This window comes from Zeugodacus cucurbitae, chromosome 4, assembly GCF_028554725.1.
Source record: "Zeugodacus cucurbitae isolate PBARC_wt_2022May chromosome 4, idZeuCucr1.2, whole genome shotgun sequence".
Taxonomy (NCBI): Eukaryota; Metazoa; Arthropoda; class Insecta; order Diptera; family Tephritidae; genus Zeugodacus; species Zeugodacus cucurbitae.
In genome coordinates this window covers 42,987,323-43,006,926 of record NC_071669.1, presented here as the reverse complement: position 1 = coordinate 43,006,926, position 19,604 = coordinate 42,987,323, and the positions used below count along the sequence as shown (strand labels likewise).

The 19,604-nt window shown below is 32.5% G+C and overlaps 1 protein-coding gene across 5 annotated transcripts in view; it reads right to left on the bottom strand.

The window, feature by feature from the left end:
- Positions 1 to 17,463: 17,463 nt before the first annotated feature.
- The window catches only part of LOC114804747 (uncharacterized), a 102,827-nt gene continuing 100,686 nt past the window's right edge, over positions 17,464 to 19,604 (bottom strand). For all 5 annotated transcript variants that reach the window (XM_054229476.1, XM_054229474.1, XM_054229477.1 and 2 more), the window contains exon 8: positions 17,464 to 19,139. The gene's annotated coding sequence lies outside the window, so the exon portion shown is untranslated. The remainder of the gene's footprint in view (positions 19,140 to 19,604) is intronic.

Genomic DNA, 19,604 nt, shown 5'->3' with positions numbered 1-19,604 from the left:
TGAGTAAAAATTAAGATATCTTAATGAAACTTGGAACACATGTTCCTTGGCACCCTGAGGAGGTTGCTTTCGAAAATGGGCAAAATCGGTCCACTGCCACGCCCACAAAATGGAGGAAACCGAAAACCTATACAGTGTCATAACTAAGCCATAAATAAAGTTATGAAAATGAAATTTGGAACATAGGATCCCATTAGGGAGGGGCACATTTGGATGTAATTTTTTTGGAAAAGTGGGCGTGCCCCGCCCTCAAATAAGTTTTTTTGTATATAACTCGCAAACCAATAAAGCTATATAAGCCAAACTTTCTGCAGTCGTTTCTTTTAGCCATTTCCTTATACAGTCCAAAAATGAAAGAAATCGGATAATAACCATGCCCACCTCCCATACAAAAGTTAGGTTGAAAATTACGAAAAGTGGGTTAACTCCCTAACGAAAAACGCCAGAAACACCAAATTTTACATAGGAAATGGCAGAAGAAAGCTGCACTGAGATTTTTTTTACAAAATGGAAAATGGGCGTGGCGTCGCCCACTTATGGGTCAAAAACCATATCTCAAGAACTATTCGACCGATTTCAATGAAATTCGGTATATAACACTTTCTTGACACCCTGATGACACGGGTGGAATATGGGCGAAATCGGTTCACAACTACGTCTACTTCCCATATAACCCAATTTTGAATTCCATCTGATTCGTTCACTTTATAATGTATTCATAAGGAACCAATGAAGCTAGCGGAATAAAACTTTACACAAATACTGTATTTGAGCTGTGACATCACTTGTGGACAAATTGTCAAAATCGGACCATGACTTTTCAAGGCCCCTGATATCAAACATGAAGAACTCAGTGCCTAAGGTTAATTTTTCACCGAAAATATAGGTAAATCCCTCAGATATTTTAATGTAATTCATTCCCTCTGAATTTTTTTCTTATAACAGTTTCTCTCTGTACCTGAAATGGTAAAAATTGGGTCATAACTTCCCCCAGATCCCATATACCTAATTATAAGTAATATTAAATTAAGTGATCGTATAGTCTTCGATACATTGTATCTTGGTGGTGAAAACGGTTCAGGAATTACCTCAGTCCCCATATATTATTTATGATGATTTTAGTTATTCTATTGAACTTTAATCAGAATATATAGGTCGAATTGTGTTGTCTTTATAAAATTACATCAATAAATTGCGAGAGTATAAAATGTTCGGTTACACCCGAACTTAGCCCTTCCTTACTTGTTGTAAATAATTTACATATTCATGAACTCACGAGTGGTAATTTCCATACTCACATATATTGAGACTTGCAAATTTAAAAGGATAAGGATTTAAAACTTTATATTACTAGTAAACTCAGACGAATAGTCAAGATTATCAATCTTTACAGTTAAAGAGTTTTACCAGTAAGTGGTAATTTGTTATTAAAAAAACACAGTTTTATTTAGTTTGACTTATTATATTCTCGCAACAAAAGTAGCTAAGAGAGTATTATATTTTTGTTTACATGAAGGTTGTTTGTAAGTCATACAACTATTGTTAAGGACAAAAAATGAGTCTATATATTTAAAAATTATCAGGGTGACGATAATTCCGTCCGTCCGTCCGTGCAACGGATAAAAATACGAAAAACATTTTTTTTCACTAAATTTTACAAAAGAAATAGCAGAAGGAAGCTGCACTCAGAGTATGTTACAAAGTGGAAAATGGGGCGTGGCATCACTCACTTAATGGTCAAAAACCATATCTCAAGAACTACTCGACCGATTCGAATAAAATTCGGTATATCATATTTTCTTGACACCTTGATGACACGAGTAGAAAGTGGATGAAATCGGTTCACAACCACGACTACTTCCCATATAACTCAATTTTGAATATATGAGGAACCAATGATGAGAAATAAGATTTTACACAAATACTGTATATGATCCGTGGCATCACTTGTCGAAACCGGACTATAACTTTTCAATGCCCCGGATATCGAATATGCAGAATTCAGTGCCTTAGGATAATTTTTAACCGAAAATATCGGTAAATCTCTCAGATATCTTAATTTAATTCAGAGAAAATCTTTTTCTTCTAATAGTGTGTCTCTGTACTAGAAATGGTTAAATCGGGTCATAACCATAGCTTTTATAAACCTAATTATAGGGTTTTCAAAAATACGATGGGCTTAATAGCTTATAAATCGGTTAATATGTGAAATATCTCAGCCAAATTAAGTGAGCATATAATCTTAGATACAATGTATATTGGTGGTGAAAATGAGTGAAATCGAAATATCTCTGTCCCATTAAAATTAATTTGAAATCATGCAACAATTCATACGAGAGTGTAATCGCCTCAAAACAGTTAGTTGATTGCATGTTAAATAGGTTAGATTGATTGATTACCATGTGTCGGCAAATTTTTGAAGTGAATGTCTAAAGAGCATAATTAAAATGGGTGGGGTCTAAGCTCGTTGAACTGCGATGACTGACTATGCATTGTGCAAAAAATATAACGGACAAGTGAATTAACATAAATCATTATGTTGCACACGCGAGTAAAAGGAATGCAATTAGTATTCAATATCTAATAAACAAAGGTAAGGTTAATAAAATTACTCTAACTTTTGTTGTTTTAATCTTAGTACAAAGTAGAATTTCAAAAGCAAATCGCTTGGTTTGGTATGACACAATGTTCTACTGGTGTGGTGATAATTAAAAATGTGTTTATTTATGTGAGTGTCAATAGGCAGTAAGTAATTAGAAAATTACGACACAACTGATATGACAACGGACAGTAGGGACGAGACCGGTACGAAAACAAATTCTGGTCAGACGGAAAAGGCACAGCCACCATAGATGTATTCGAAGGAATTTTGTATTTTAAATATATAATTAAAATATATAAAATAATAAAAATATTTTCTATTTATAGAGTCTTTTATAAAATAAATTTTAATAGTTTCCACTAAACTAATAGGTATTTCCTGTTAGCGGCGTATACCCAACAATTAATTCTATTATCAGAAATTAAATCGAACTTCGTATTATTGTGGTGAATACTTTTAGGCGCATACGATATAAAAACTGTTGAGCAAAAAAAAAAATGGAATTTTGTAAGTAATAAAAAATGTGGATAATAATTTTTTTGTTGACTTGAAATTGAAATTAATAGCAAATTAATTGCTTGATATTATTTAATTCACAGCCTTTTCCCGGCATATAGTTTTTTCAGACTTCAGTTTATTCAAACATATTGCAGTCATTATATAAGATTTTAATGCAGTTTAATTTTTCTCAACTGCCGCAATATTTTTAGTAATTCATTGTTGTAAGGTATATTTTATTCATATGTATATATACAAAAGGCAGTAGGTATGTATGTCTGTGCACCATTTTTGTTTCTATTGACAAAAGCAGCAATTGTAACATTTTGATGACAAATTAATTACGTTATCTATCATTAATTAGTAACGCTGCAAGTGGTACAATACAATATGTATCTACATATAAACAAACACCTTTTTATGACCATAAACAAGTGTTTGTCTACTCAAATTTTAATTTCAGAATTGCTAAGTAAACTGTAGAGTTGACTGTGGAGTCCGCGACCTGGCAGACTGCCTTCACAAGCGTATGCCAAACTAGTTTTTATTCTGCAATAATTTTGATTTTTTCTTTATTGTGGTCGCGTACAAATTGTTAGACCTAAACGGTTTAAAGCCAAATAATTGAAACTAGAACCACTACATCAAAATAAGCCGACAAATTATTCAGCATTCAACGACATTTTTCGGTCCTCTGGTCATCTGCGAATACTTTTTAAATTGTATTAATCAGGAAAATTTTTCACTTATGAATAATCCTATAGTCTGTAGGTGTATAGATTGTATATATCATAAGTATGTAAATAATATGTATTGAGGAAGCTAAACTCCTCGAAAGACATCATATTATATTGTTTATAATAAAACAGTTTGCTACTATATTATTTTAAAAACAATTTCCTCTAAAATCCATTAGCGGTGTCCACCATATTATTTTTAACTTCTCAACCGAATGACAACAAAACTCTCATTAATGCGACTAATTTAACGAAATTGCATTTGCGGTAACTGCTGCTTCCAGCCTTCGCTAACACGACTTGTTATACGCCAGTGGCACAGTCTTACCAGATAGTTTGTTTAGTGAGCAATGGCAATATTTATATTGGGCCACCAACAACAAAAAGAAAAAAAAATCAATTATGGCATCAAAGTGGTTGTTGTTGTGTGGTAAGTACGCACCCACTAAACCGGTAATTTATTACTCTTGGCCGCCACTTGCCTCTTTTGCCGCATAATACGACACCATTACTTGCCACAAGAGTTAAAACCTTAGACAGCCACAATGGCAATTGAAATTTGTACACTCCACGCGGTTAGCAACCGCTTTTTAGTTGATACTAATGGTGTCTAATAAGTTGTACACTTATTTCACCGTCTGCCACTAACCGCTAACTGGTCGTCGCTTGCCACTTGCAACTTGAGGCTTCGTGTTATTGGCGCTGTTTCTTTCAAGTTTAATGAGCAGATTATGGCATTTTAAATTATAATGAATAAACCGCCACAATAATACATCTGCCGCTGAACCAATTCTTTTATGAGCTCTACTGAAATAGTCCCCAGGCGATTAGTTCACGTGAAAGGAGGAATCGGGTTAAGTGAACTTAATGCGTCTCGTTCATCGCTGCGCCACTCATTTATAAACAACAATTCAATCATTTGCCTAGTTAAGTTTTGTGACAAATACTACTTGATACTAATATTTGATACTATTTGATGTCCACGGTAATGAGCTACCGTTGGCTCTATGTGGGTGGCATTATCAGAATAAGTACTACAGGAACGTTTATTGTAGTTGCCTCTAAGAGAACTTTAAATAAAGTTTGAATTTTGCTCCTTTTTAGTAAAACTTTCAAACCTCAAGGATAATATGTGGATTTAATAGAATCCCCATGCCTTCATTCGGCTTTAAAGCTCATATTTCTCGATTTCATATTATTAAAATATAACATAAGAGTAATTATATCCTATGGTTTTGAAGCGACCCCGTGATGATGAGATTGTTTACAATAAAATATGTGATGTTCAAAAATAATGATGTATTTTCAAAAATCGTTCATAAAGTTTAATAGAATAAAATGAAATTTCCAGAAACATTATTGGTACATATACACATACGCACATATCTACATAGATATATTGCATTGGTTATTAGATAAATCGCCAAATTTAATTCGAAGCTAAATAGATTAATATTTGTTATGCTTCTGTAATGTAAATCTTATTAAAATTAGAAAATCATCTCAGTCCCGACATTTTAATTTCATGTTTATTACAATAAACAGTTTAAGTCGTTAAACCAGAATCATTAAAATTTCATAAGCTTAAATTTGTTTATGCTAATTTGATTACTTAGTAAATATTTTGGAAGGCACTTTATGTACATACAGTCGACTCTCGTTAATTCGAAACTTGAGGGACTCTTGAAATATTACGAATTATCGAGTGTTTGAAATATTAAATGGTTCGAAATTTGTGAGAGAAAATAAACAAAACTTCGAATTATTAAGTGTTGGTTAATTTTTATTTATTAATATAAAAATTACAAGAATTAAGAGGTACATTCGTGTACATACATGTATCAAATAAGGATCTTGCTTCCATAACTGACACCTCTGCCAAAGGTTCCGATGTATCGCCCTCATCTTCATCGTTACTTTGCGTATCTGTCGCAGATAAAATTTCGCCATCGATTAGTAAACCTGAGACAGCAACATTTTCATCCACTTGAACAAAATCAGAAAAACTCACACCGCACTCGTCAAACATTTATACTTTCTAGGGCTCATAACTAACGCTAACTTTTAATCTGCATACAAACGAAAGAGTAACAGTAGCTGGATAACTAAACAAACCAATTAGTGAGAAGTGTGTGCGTCAAATAGTCAAACTAATCATAACAAAAACAAAGGCCCGTGTATCTTGATACAAGTTTGAACTTGTCGCAAAATGTACTTACAATCTTTCCGCCTCTTCTCTCTGCAACTTTGAATTGTCGAGTGCTGGACGCTGATGAGCTCGAATTAACGCGTCGTTTTATTAAATAGCAATGATTTTTTACCAAGTGTATGAAAATGTATTGATTTTGTTCGAAATATAAAGAGATTTAGTAGGGTACTCGTGATAACTTTGAATTATAGAGAGGTTCGAATTATCGCAGGCTTGCATTAACGAGAGTCGACTGTATATATTAAATCTATTGAAGCATTTAATCGCCTTCCTAGGATTAATAGACGAATGCAAAAATTAATGTATTTACACACATATCTCTCCATGTTTGCAGTTCGAACACGTCTATGCCACTTCGATCATTGGACGGTGTCAATATTTGTGTGCGATAAATAATAAATATCGTATTCATTATGAGAGCTCAATGAGCTGTGAATAAGAACAATAACAACAACAAAAATTATGCATTTAATGCATATTCACAACGCAAGTCGATTCCGATAGATTGTGAGTGACAGCAATGACAAGATCGGTGCAAAGCTTTGATGCGCTGCGAACATTAGGAAACGAGCGAGAAGCAACGAGATTCTGGAGTAAACAATACAGTGTTGCAATAAATCGCTTGTAACAATAACTGCAATTTACAACATGGCTCGGGCGTTGCTAATAAAAATATTTATACGTATGTGTATATGTTTTAAATTGATTAATGAACTCTATACAAACAGAGGTGCAGGCCTTTATATATAAGTATATATGGTATGTGTTTGACTGATGATAATTGAGATGCCGTAGTGTACTGAAATTGTCAATGCAGTAAATGCGTTGCACAGTGAAATGGATTCATTGGATTTGTAATCAAATAAAATTAATTTATTCTGCTTCTTAGAACAACTTCTTTGATACTTAGGAGACATGATTACAACGTTAATTCGAATCACAAATAAGTGATATATAGTATCTCTTCGGAACAGTTTCAACCGAACTATATAGGAATTTTCTGCTTTAATACAAATATTGGTTAACACTTAATAGAGGTAACCTGAGTGATGAATTTTCGCTGCTCTCCAATACTTGGCGAATCGAAGACGGTTTCTTTTTGCTTAATAAAAAGTTTAGCATTGTCATTTTTGGTTGCACTCAACAACCGAGCGCTGTTCTGAGATACTGAGATTAAATAATTAATTTAATACCTACTAGTCGATCTTTTTACGGCATTTAATGAAATAAAAATATGTATACTTTTTAACATTTATTAGGTAAAAAATTTAAATCGAGGCAATTATCAATTAGCCGATTACAAAATAACCGGTTTTACGTTAATTGCGCAAATTCAAAAAGTTAAGCACTTTTGCATGCGCTCAGCACACTGTAATTCGCTTGATTGACCGCCAAGTTCATTGACGCATTTGAAATTTGATGTTTACGGTACATGAAGCGGCGTTGAGCGACTAAGCAGTTGTTAAATGATTTGAGATACAATTTCTTCTCCGTTTCGTTTTGTTTTTTTTTAATGCGTAAATAGATTGATTGAAGCACGTGAAATAGCTTTGTACACACTCTTACGAACACGCACATATCCCAATGCATTGCAGTTTGCATACAAAATGCATATAATTGGCGCACTCTGACATCACGAGCTAAAATTGTTGTATGTTCAATGTACATACATGTTGCTCTATTGATAAATTCGAATGGTATTTCCTAGCTTTGAATGTTCCAAATGCCGTTCAGTAGATAAATATATATATATATATATTGTAATTCTTCACTTCTAAAGGATTAGAATCCATTTTGGGGAACTTATTTTTCACACATGCTCCCTGGGGATTGTAAATATTTTATAATACCACACGATTAATGCTCAAATATGCACGTACATACATACATACGTAACGTAACGTTTGTTCGAATAAATATTACAGGAAATTGTGCAAAGCTGCTTGGACTCCGAAGTCTGCGCGTAAGCAAGTAGCAAAGCGTTTGCATGAGATAAAAGAATGCGTGTGCAGCAATTGCTTCTCCAAATCTTTTTCCAATTCCAAAGATACCGCGGTTTCTCTTGCTTACCCTTGTAGATAAGCGCCGTAAAAATATGAATTATTCGGTTAGAAAGCTTAGCAAAACAAAACATGCAATGAAATGACGCTAGCGCAAACCCGATTCAAAGCCGCAATGAGCATGTTTAGCTGGCCAATCACGTAGCGGCGTCTGCAATGCATTGCTTACCGCCAATGCTCATAAGCCGAAGTTGAAGCGAAAACATGGTGTCATGCTCACACACCACCCACAGACTTAATGACAATTTATTATTGTTGTTGTATTTTATTGCGCTCAACACGCTTACCACTACCGGTATAAACAAAACGTTCATTGTGGCAATTATCAACAGAGCAATTCGTTTTCGAAGATTCGACTGTTGACCAAATATGGTTGACAAATATTAAATTGCTTTAAACAAACAACAACTGCAGCAACAGTTAAGGCATAAAGAGTCGTAAGAAATTGTTTAAACATACGTCTACATTTGTATATTCATACAAATAATTTTTGTTGTAGGACCAACTTTTTGGTAGAGATTGTTTACAAGATTGAATGTCTGTTTATTATATAATTAATTGTATTATTCCTTAATTAAATAAATTTAATCTGATTTGAACAAACATTATTCAGACATAACAGGAATTCTAATTATATTTTTATTGTTTATTTTTGTTTGATTATGCAAAGAATGCATGGAAAAGTGTTTTATTATCCAATTTAAATTTGTTGTTAATGGCATCCTTTGTTCCTTCGTTTAAGCGAATTTTAGAAATGAGCACCTATTAAAGAGGACTCGCATATCAATAACATAGCGGACGAAATTGTCTTAATCCGGTTTCACACTGAACTTTCGCAACTGGATATTCGAAAAGACCTGGGAATCCAAGCAGAACTTTTACTCCTGTGGAAAGAACACTCCGAAGGCTTGGTAGAAAGTGCCTCTATGGGGCCAAATGCTAGTTCCTAAGAAGAAGAAACTACATACAATATCGAAATTTCGACTCTTAATAACTTCCGTTGAACTTCATTATTCGCTTCAGGACCAATTGTTCGCTTATATAAAATCTGAACAGATTAAACCGATTGGTTGATAAAAGATCAGTTTAACCCCAACAATAATTCATCCCCAACCTCATTTGTAATAACACTCGGAATCCGGTAATTCTTCTTTCGTACATTATTAGTAATTCTTTGTACAATATCCTTACTACACCCAAAACATTTTAATATTTATGTATATACACATATGTAAATATATCCAAAGCTCATAAGCGATATATTTATAATTACTTATTTATTTAAACACTTACAACACTAGGAGACGTCATAACTACTCATTAAAAAGCAATGTCCAAATAATAAAGATAACACATGACATTTATAATCACGTTTGTTACTTGATAACATTTGAATATATACAAAACCACTTGTATGTCACTCACTATATATAAATACTAAACCATGTTTACAAAAATGTGAGTGGAACGTGCCAAGTTACTGTTTCATAATGTGATCAAAATGGTGTTAAATGTAACGAAATTCTATTTTAGATACTCAATGTAAATATAAGAGTACACAAATCTCTATATATACGGAGGGAGTTATATACGACGTGGCAGCTTTCTGATGTCAAGATAATAAATCAAACTGATGATACCATGTATATTCATAAATTGCATCAGAGACTTTGCCTGGCATTTGACATTTAAAGAGAGTATGAGTCGTTTTGCAGATATTTGCACCGAGTGAAGACTAACAATAGACCATCACTATTCCTTTGAAATGAAAATCAAGAGATTGTAATATAAATGGTCTTATCTAACATTTATTTCAGTTTAATTTATATTAATTTGATTTTTAAGGTAATCAGATATATTTTAGTAGCAATATTGTTTAACAAAATTACAAAAAACTAGAAGATATAAGAAAGTATTTGCAAAAGTTTGTTAGGACAGAATCCTTAAATAGTAATATATTCGCAAACAGTGCCTGCATTGCGCGGTTACACCTTTATTAAGTGTTTTCTTTCAAATTCTCTGATTTACCTGGAAAAAGAACTCTACAGCACCAACAACAGCGAGGTTATTTTAAAAATTAAATTACGAAAGGGCAAAGTAAACGAATTATGAAGTGAATAATCAAAAAAAATGGATGAAATTGTTTAATGAGTGTATCCAACAACATGTTTTGAAGAACAAAAAAAATTATACAGTAAAGGACATTAAAGTTTATTTCTCCAGCAACATAATTTCCAAAAGACGCAATGAACCATAATCTGCTCAGAAGGTGGGAAACAAGCGGCGTAAAGAAAACTCGTATAAGAAAATATAATTCGTGAGACTAGCGGCTTTCCAGAAGCGGTCAAAAGATATACAAGTGCAGCATATACTGATGGGGAAACTGATTTGAATACAAATTATTTTTAAATTACTTATTGAAATAACTCTATAAGCGATTAATTCATGCAGAGTACTCGCTTGTTAGAAATTTAATGCAAATTTCAATGGCGATTTGAATGATACTTGTTATGATCATTATTAATGTGATATATAATATTAGAAATATACTCGTATACCAATTAGGAAGTAATAGGTGTTGAATCTTTAGCTCAAATCCGTTAACAAATTAAGGAAAAAATAAATTCCTCCCATTATTGAAAAATTCAGCAACAAATCATTCATAAGTACATAGAGTGGGCGATCACAACACTAATATATACATACATATATTTAATATGATGACCACTTTTTGCGGACAAAAAGACAGTCATAGGACACATATAGGATCCAAACATCGATACCACGCATATATCGAGAGACTTTGGTACCAAATATATTGTTTATCAACATTGTGTTTTAGTTTGAAATCTAAAGAATTTGAGTAAAGCTTAAATTATCCCACATATAACATTCAAATGATCCAAAATATATATAAAGTAAATTCATTCAGACTTAGCTCGAAAATCTTTATTAGAAAATGTACGACTATTATTCGTAATTTTATTCATGGAACTTTTATCACTATTTTATACCTTACCTTCATAGATACAACCTTTAGTTTAAGTATCCAAGTAACTACGGTATAAACTGTGAAAAAATTAAAGAAATATCACTGCAATAACATTTGAATAACTGTTATTTCATAGTTGAGAGACTTAGCCGGTCTTTTCTAAGAGAGATGATGTGAACAAAACTCTGTCGACTGTCAAAAGCCGTGTCAAAAGGCGAAATGCTAATCAATTTTATTATCGTTGCCACTAAATTCATTTGTATCCATTTAGTCAGCCAAACGCTGACATTGATGAATTTACGCTGTAGCGCAAATTGTGTGCAAGCTCCAAACAAAAGTCCTTGTTGTAGCAACTAAGCAGCAAAGGAGTACCATACATGTTCCATATAGACTCTCCAGTATTTACTTATATACTTATTTACATGTAGTAGATAACAAGGAAGCCATGGACGAATATAATTTCAGAAATTATTCGCCGCTAATATGCCCGCATAAGTGATGGCAGACGCAATTGAGTGTGCGATTATATACAGACATAGGATGCCCCCAAAATAAGCTTGTCATATTTTTGTAGTTTAGTTAATAAACAATATCCACAAATATCACATACATATATGACAATGGATATTTAACCAACGAGTTCTACTTACTACAGCTATACTATATAATTCTATACTTCACCAAATTTACTCTTGTAGTCGAAATTTTCCAAACCACCTCACCACATTTCACCCTTAAATGGACTTGGTGACACTTTAAATAGAAATCGACGAAATTAACTATTTTAAAAATAAATATGTAAGTCCTGGAAAACCTCAGCAGTGTTTAAATGCAATAATTGCGCTGTTTTGGTTTTTTCTGCACTAGGATTCACATACATCGTACTCTTATCCTGAGGGGTGGTTGCTTGAATGGCTCGACGTTTCATTGAACTTTATTCGGCTGGAATTTATTTTTAAACTGTTGCTCGCTGATGCTGCAATAATTTGCATTGATTTTATGTCGTTCTTCAAATTGGTCGAGCGGACATACATATTTTAAAACTGATATATATTTGTGTATTTAAATACATAATATGTTAAGCATATCTGTGAGGACATTTCGAGACACACGCTTCACTACATATGTACATATAAGCATAGCAATGACCTAGAATTCTCTCCAGCCTAATTGTATTTTCCTATAAACAAGACCGTATGACCGCATACCTGTAAAAAGTGACCGTATTACAACCACGTGCAGACGCGCATGTGCATATGTCTGCCAATAAAAGTGCTTTATTCTCTTTTGTTTGATCTGAATTTTGCACGTTAAATGAAGTTTAATTACAGTTGTCCTGCCGCGTGTGTTTGAATTGTGGGTAAATGTCCACTCGCATACACATGCATACACTTATGTGTGTGATTTTACCGCACAATAGCAGCTGAAATTACTGCATTATTTTGCTCTTGCTTTACCAAATTTTTACCATAGTAAAATATATAAATAATTATAAAAGTTTTTACTAGTTTTTTTTATATTCATTATTTACTTATAAAGTGCTATTCTTTTTATAGTATTCCTTTGTGGATGTGTTTCTTATATCCGTTAGAGCTGTGCAAATATCGCTTGTTCACTTGGCGCCCAATATATTTATCGCCTATAAAATTTAATTAGTTTGTTTGTGTGTGTGATTTATTTATTTAAAACATTTGAAGTTGTGGGACTTGCTAATTATTTAAAAGCTATAAAAATTAATTTATTTACTTTTATTGTCCAGTACTTGAATACCATGGAATATTTGTAAAAGACCCGTGTTTAATTGCGAAATGAAACTATTAAATGCGAGTGAAATATTTCTAAGTGATTGCAAAAATTCCACTTTCATTAGTACGATATGTATATAATTGCAAGTTTTTAGTATAATTTTTCTTTATCATATGAACTAGAACCTCAAGTTTTAATTTATTTCATTAAGATATCTTACGAAATATCTACTTTGAAGTCAATCCGACCGATATAAATTTATATATTCACCATATTGTTGCTAGAGGAAGATATGAATTGATATCACTTTTTTTTAACAAATCACATTATGCGAAATTAATTTTATTTTTATTAGATATCTCACACTCTAACTGATAAGACTTAAGAAAATATATCTTCATTAGGAAACATCAAAAAAAAAAAAAAAACTAAAGGAATAAAAGGAAAATCATCATATGGGGTATATGGACTATAGTTTTGTATTTTCAACTACCACCACCAAATCACGTTGTTGTCAGAAAAAATTTTATACATAATTTTATTAGCATTAGTTCAGTATAAAGGGTGTTCGATAACAGTTGCTAAAAGTCTAAAATACAATTAATGTTTTGTTATGATATCGCCATTAACGATTGGTGGAAAAGTAAAATAACCTGGTGAATTATTAAAAAAATTAAGACTTCGTATAATTATACTTCGCGTTTTGGTTGCGAAAGCATACGAAATCAAAATACATTTTAGAAAATTTCTACTTTGGGAAATCTAGAAATTTGATGAGAGCAGCCATTATTTCATTTAAAACACTCTTTCTTCATAACAAAATGAAGCACCGCTACATTCGCTACTGAACAACCTCTTTATCCGAGTCAATTTGTTTGTTTTGGTCTGTTCGTCTTTCCATCTGTCACCAATTTATACATGCAGTGTAAATGTTGGCTTTCTGTAAAATTACCATATTCAACAAGATATTCAAGTTTGCGGCATTAGCGACTGCAGTGCAACGAACGATTACACAACCAATGTGAGTATTGATAAGTATATATTATACTTTTAAATAAAGTTATATTTATGTATATGAAATTAAATTTAAATATTTTATGCAAATTTTAATGCTCTTTATTATGCTTATTCATAAAAAAATAGCGCAATTCAAATTGACATATGAATTTGTTTTTGTTTTTTTTTCGTGTGCTGTAAACATGGTAACAAATTTTTACAACTGCAATAAGCCATATTATACATATGGTTATGTTTTCTGTTCAACGAATAAATTGTAGTTAGTGCATAAACATGAAAAGTTGCTTGCTTAATTTAAAAAGATTGTAAGCTGATTGAGATTTATATTTTGAGATGTCTGCAAAACTTTATTATAAATTAAAAACACCATAATATACACCATAAATATACCATAATTTTGGTACCAAATTAAGTTAAGCCGTAGCATCGGTCCGAACAGAACTGTATAACTGTTCATACAAGCCGACCAATACATTTTTAAATGAACAAAAAACCGTTAGATTGTAAACCTGTTGTGCTTATTAGGTACAGTTAAATTTCTCAAGATGGTATTACAAAAACATATAGCTTTTTATCAAACGCTTGTTCAAACAAATGCAAAAGGTCGGACTATAAGAAGATGCTCCCACACTAGCGATTATTCACATTAGTTTTTTTACTCACATTTGTACTCCTATAATGTTTTAATATTTACATTAAAAATCCTTAACTTCTACACACAAATATATTCATGCAATCCCCCAAACTCAAATTTTCATTGATGTCTCTAAATAAATTGTAATGTCTGATTTGTTCAAGCATCACTTCAACGTAAACTCTTATTTATCTTGTGTGCCACAAATGAAAAAAGTGAATTTCCCAGATCAGCCTGAGGATTTGAAATCCATGTTCCATATTTTCTAAACTCTCACTTATAACCATTTTCGTTTACACATTTGGCCATTCAATTTCATTATACACTTCAAAAAAGGTCAAAACAAGTACCCACAGCTGAATAAGGTAGTCCTGCTGGCAACCCGTAAATAAAAACATGTGAGTATTCATCTTCTCCCTCACCTATTCCTGTTTTTTAAGCAAGCGTAGATCGCATACCTCCCTAGACGTTAAGTAGTAGTTGGAGCCACTTATATTCGCATAATATTTGCACAATAATTTTTATATTTTCACAACACGACATTATTCTTTCATTCCCAGTGATGGGTTTGTTGTTTTGCGTTTTATTCAGAAAGAATTTGCGACCGACAATGTTGATTTTACGGTTGCTTTTATGAAAATTTTAATTCAATTGAATTTGAATTCAGGCGGAATCTTTTCAAAGGCGCCCTTTTTCTGGGATACTGGTATGATTTATGCATTAAAAATGCCACTTTAATAATTTAGTACAGCAAAAATGGGTTTCGAAAGAAGTTTATTTAATTTTTCTATTGTTATAATTTGTTTTAGTTTAATGAGCACCCGAATTTGGTTTGCATTTTGTTTCGTATCATTTCCATTCATAAATTCACCTTTTATTACAATTTTCTATACAAACAAAGTAATTAAGTCCACTTCTCAGTTAAAGTTCAGTAATAATATGAACTCCATCTTCCACTAGTCACTTGAATATCACTTTGAATAACTGCCCGACGGTGCGTATACTTAACCGATGCTTTCGTGCGGTTTTTGTAGCGTTCAGAAGTAAAACGAAGCGGCAACTGAAATCTAAATGTCTTGCTTTGGCATTCAGAAGGTATTTGCAACAAGCGTTTGCTGACGCTGAGCTTTCTGTTAATAAAAGCTCACCGAGAAGAAACGCAGTTAACTTCAAAATATTGAGAAAGCATTAATATGTAGAAATAAATGCTTAAAATATTTAATACAATTATTTTTTAACTGTTCCATATATTTTCCGAAATTTTTTTGATAAATAACCGGTTAAATTAAATTTCAGAAATGCCTTATATTTACTTTAGTCTGCCATCTCTTTCATTGTTAACAGTCTTACGCTGTAATGTTAGTTAACATTGCCTCTCATTTTCATTTCATTTAACATCGCAACTTGTTTGACATTTAGCTGTTGTTGTGTCGTTAAGCCGATAGTGTTTGATGTTGTGTTTATATTTAGGATGATAATCATGTTGTTATTGCAATATATTTGTATCATATTCAACATATTTTTATCCATTTATTTGTTTTGTTATTTTCAACCTAATAATACTAATTTCTGACCTATGAGTAACACCCTACTTATATATGATATTTTTGTAAGTTCAAAGACTATCAGGTATGTTCTGCAAATCATTTTCGGGCAATATTTCCACAATGTCAGTTTTAGAATTCTTTGATGTGTTCTGTAAATTGTTCCGTTTTTGTTTTTCCCTGTTCTAGAAATCAGAATCATTACACATTAGACACTGAGTTCTTCATGTTCGGTATCCGGAGCCTTGAAAGGTTATAGTCCGATTTGGACAATTTTTCCACAAGTGAAGTCCCAGATGATAAACAGACCAGAAGGAATCAGATGGAATTCAGAATTGAGTTATATTTGAAGTAGTCGTGGTTGTGAACCATTTTCCATCCGTATCCTCAGGGTGTCAAAAAAGTATTATGTACCGAATTTCATTAAAATCGGTTGAGTAGTTTTTGAACCATAAGTGGGCGACGCTACGCCCATTTTCCATTTAAATCTGAGTGCACCTCTCCTCTGCCTTTTTTTTTGTAAAATTTAGGGTTTCTGACGTTTCCGTTAGTGAGTAGCACGTTTAGTAGTTTTCAACATAACCTTTGTATGGGAAGTGGCGATTATATTAATTTTTAAGTTGTGTAATGGGTACGTAAGGGAACCGACTGCAGAAGTTTTGGTTTATATATCGTTTTTGGTTTTCGAGATATTCTCAAAAAACATGGTTGGGCCACGCCCACTTAAGAAAAATTACATCCAGATATGCTTCTTCCTAGTGTGATCCTTTATACCAAAATTTACTTTTATGGCTTTATTTATGGGTTAGTTATGACCGTTTATAGGTTTTCGGGTTTCACCATTTTGTGGGCGAGGCAAGAGTCCAATTTCAATGTATTTCTAAATCTTACTTATGGAAATAAACCTGAAGCAAAAATAAACCATCTCAAGTCGACAAGTAAAGAAAGGTTTCAGCAAAACGTGGAATCCGATGCAGGCAGGGAATTAGAATGGTCTCTCAAATGTCGCCTTTCGATTCTACCTTGATAATATCGTTCAAAACCATTGTATCTTTAATAAAAGCTACGAAATTTCATATTTTGAGCCAACGAATTCTTTTTTATTTGTTTCGTCCAACTGTTACACAGAAATCAGCTGTTTCGAATTTAAATTATAAATCAAATGAAATCGAACGAATTACAGAAAACATAAAATAAAATCGTGCGTATGTTAAGCAGTAAAAGTGTTTTGCAGATTAATAGTAACCCAATGCATCTGCATTCCTAATAGGGCTAGTTAATTATTCTAATTTAACTTTCGGAAACCATAAGCCAATATGTGCGTTTAGCCTTTTGTACTTACATATGTCCTCACAGATTTATTGGCTTCCCAGTCAACCTTTTCAAGCTAATACACTAGAAATTAATGGTTTTTGGTGAACTAATATTTGCAAAAGACTGGCAGTTGCCTGTCGTCCAAAGTATTGTACTTTTATTCTTCTTCTTCTTCTTCTTTAGTCTTGTAAACATTACTTACGTTTAATATATTATTAACTAAAAAACTTTATTTAATACTTGGATTTATAATATAATACTAATATATATATAATACTTTTGAAAGTGTCATCAAATTAAATAATTTGAAGAATTATAATCAAATGCTCTTAAAAAAGCTCCAACGTATGGCTCACAAAACATTCTTCCAAATGCTGACTTGGTTATGGGTTGCATGTAAAAGTTTAACAATTAATTTTGTTTGTGTATTGGATTAAAAATTTTCAAACATATGGTTGTGCTTACCTTGTGTAAAAGCAAAAACAAGCACTATGAACTCAAACAAGTTGCTGCTGCATTGATACATATATATTTGTACTGCATCAGTAGTCCATGATGATTATTAGAAAAATATCTCCCGTTACCGTATTTTATTACTTAAAAGTAGTGCAATTATTCCTGCTGCGCATACTCGTGCACAGATCAGCACACAAGTTGTACAAATGTCGAGTATTGTTTAAGATAAGCGCAGCTAGTTTGTTTAGTGTTTAATCATTCCATATTTAAATGTAAATGCTTCAAGTGTAACATCATCACTTCGGTGGGCTGGTGTATGGTGTATGACTGTAAAAATATTTGGATTCCCGAAAAGTCTGTGCAAAGCGGATAAGACAATAAATTGCCTCTGAAATTCATTTTAGTAATTTAAAGCACTTTTCTCAACACTTATGCAAAAATATATTAAATGGAAAATGGGTGTGGGGGCGTTGAAAAACTATATCTCAGAAACTACTCGACCAAATTCAATAATTTTTGATGTCATAGATTTGCGAAATCGGTTTACAGATACTTCCTACTAACACAATATTGAATTATAGACCCCATATATGGAACATGAAGACTTCCTTGAACTTGAATTATTTTCAAATTTCTCATTTATTTTATAACAATTCAGAAGATATATGTATGTTTCTTTTAATAATGTGCCTCAGTGCTACAAAATAAAATCTTCCTCTAGCTTCTACACATAAAATTAGGGGTTCAAACATCTCATGGGCACTATACCACACATATTGGTAAATATCTTTGTGAAATTAAGAGAGAGTACATTTTTGAATATAATGTAGTTTGGAGGTGAGTGCATTCGGTCCAAGAATTACCTGAGCCCTCATATAAAGGGTTTTTCAATAAGAATTTTTTATAATAATAATAAAGCAAATATCAATGAAATTGTTTCTGTGAAAGAACATTCAATGCCATTATGTATTGAACTCAATTTCTTTTTCATGGCCACCACGGGCACGCTTGCTAAAGTCTAGACGCTGAACCCAATTTTCGTGAGATAAGACGTTCACCAAACTTGCTTTTCAATAAATCGTTTGTGTCATTCGCTATATGGCTTGTGGCGTCGTCCTGTCGGAACCACATATTGTCCATGTCCATATTATCTTTCTTTTCTTTTCGTCTAACTTTAATTATCGTAATTACGGCCCGGCCAGATGACAACTAGCGGTGATGGTGTCGCCGACGACGCACCACTTCAGTGGCAAGGGCAGCATTGCATACGGCACCAATATCACGAACAGGATGTACCAGACCAAAGAATCCCGATACGTGAAGCCAATACCTTCGCCAACGAAACCGATGTGGAGGGGCGCAATTGAAAAAAAGAAACGAGAAAAATGACAAAGCAATAATAATATTAATCTATGTCAAAGGAAATTATGTGAGAGTATCTACTTCTATAACTATGAATTCAATTTGAACCAAATGGTGCATAATACTTTTGTTGGGCGAAATGACAGTTGTGTGGTGAAGAGCTAAAGCTTTTGTGTTTATAGTGTTGAAACGAAATTGTAAAAAAATATGTCTAAACATTTATATCATTCAAAAAAATTTTGATTGTGGCTAATGAAACATAATGAAAGTCTAGTATGGAAAGGTTTAATAAGGTGAAGAGGGTTAGACGGGAATTAATTATATCTAAAACATATATACAACATTATATTTATTCTGGTTTTATTAGATATAAATTATGAGAAATTTTATACATTCTTTACAACTCAACTCAGTTTTGAAATGGAAATCAAAG